The sequence below is a fragment of the Podarcis tiliguerta genome (genome assembly GCF_965153285.1).
Source record: "Podarcis tiliguerta genome assembly, chromosome: 13".
NCBI lineage: Eukaryota > Metazoa > Chordata > Lepidosauria > Squamata > Lacertidae > Podarcis > Podarcis tiliguerta.
The window spans coordinates 45,008,296-45,009,862 of NC_139546.1; positions in this window are offsets into that span (position 1 = coordinate 45,008,296).

Consider the following 1,567-nt stretch of genomic DNA (forward strand, 5'->3'; position numbering starts at 1 on the left):
TTCCCGCTTTAAACAAAGATGACTAGTATAATCCAGGGCTTCATATGAGGTAGATCTTTCAAATATGGCTTTCCCCTCTTTCTAGGTGTCCAATCAGCAATCCAGCTGGTAGAGTCTGGAGGGGATGTCAAAAGGCCTGGAGAGTCCCTCCGCCTCTCCTGTCGAGCTTCTGGATTCACCTTCAGCAGCTATGAAATGAACTGGGTGCGACAGGCTCCTGGAAAGGGACTGGAATGGATTGCAATAATCTGGTATGATGGTAGCCAACAATATTATGCAGATTCAGTGAAAGGGCGCTTCGCCATCTCCAGAGACAACCCTTCAAACATGATGTATCTACAAATGAACAGCTTGAAATCAGAGGACACTGCTGTTTATTACTATGCAAGATACACAGTGAAAGGAAGTGAATCTGAAGCCAGCCAAAAACCTTTCTTTGCCAACTGTCTGGACTGGTTCAGCTGCAACCACAAAGAACTAAATGAAGAAGTTTGGAGAAGGAAGATAAATTCAAGATAAATTGTCTTGATTTTGTTGACACAAATGAGGCATCATGCGTAGTGTTCAAAATGGAATGATCAGCGAAAACCTAGGCTGCATTCAGACACCACTTTATTCTATTTCCCCAGCAATTCATTTCTGACTTAGTTCCACTTCTTATGTGACCTTTTATACAATGTATAATTCATTTCTGGTAATCTAACAGAATCTTGTTGAAGCTTAGTACTCATTGCTATATGAATTGCTTTCATGAAATGTGTGTTTGCATGTTTGCAAATTTGCTATCTGAGAAGATTTTGGTAGATTTGAGTTATAATTTCTTTACTGTTTTAATGGCTTACATAATGTGATGAAATTTGGGGAAGAATTCTGAAATACCATGTTAGCCAGTTTTGGTGGGGATAGAGATGGACTGTTTAAGTCCACTTTGCCCCTCAGTTTCCCTGTCTCCAACTTTTCAATTCCTCCTTCATGCTCTGTGTGAATATGAAACAGTGTAGGTCTTACTGTTCCTGACAGACAATCAGTGTAATGGACACAAAGGGAGAGCCATGATAATTTGGTTGGAAATAAAAGCAGACCATTTCCTGACATGAACACACAGACTTGAGCATAGCTGGAATTAATCAGGGTCACTTTCATACATATATATATATATGTGTGTGTGTGTGTGTGTTTGTGTATGGGCCTAGACAAGCTGAGGGCTTGTAAAAAAAAAATTCTTCCTGCTGCTTTCTGGTAATGGAAAGCAAGGAACAATGAAAGGGTGTGTGTGGTCCAGAGGGCTTCTTTAAATGACAGACCCATACCCCACTCGTGGAAGCAGTGCTCTGAGCATATTCTCTGTTTAGAGCATCTCTCTTTATCTGATTCCCACCACTAGATGCAAAGTTGATGCAAATTCCTATCCAAAAAGCTTTCTATTTAAATAGCTCCACCCACACCAAGTCTTCAGGTGCTCAGCTGGACCAAATTAGTTGTCAATCTGAGGGAGGAGTTTCTCTCTGCAAACAATGAAGGCCCCTTTTCTTTTCCTCTCGGTATTAGCAGTGCCGCTGTGTGAGTA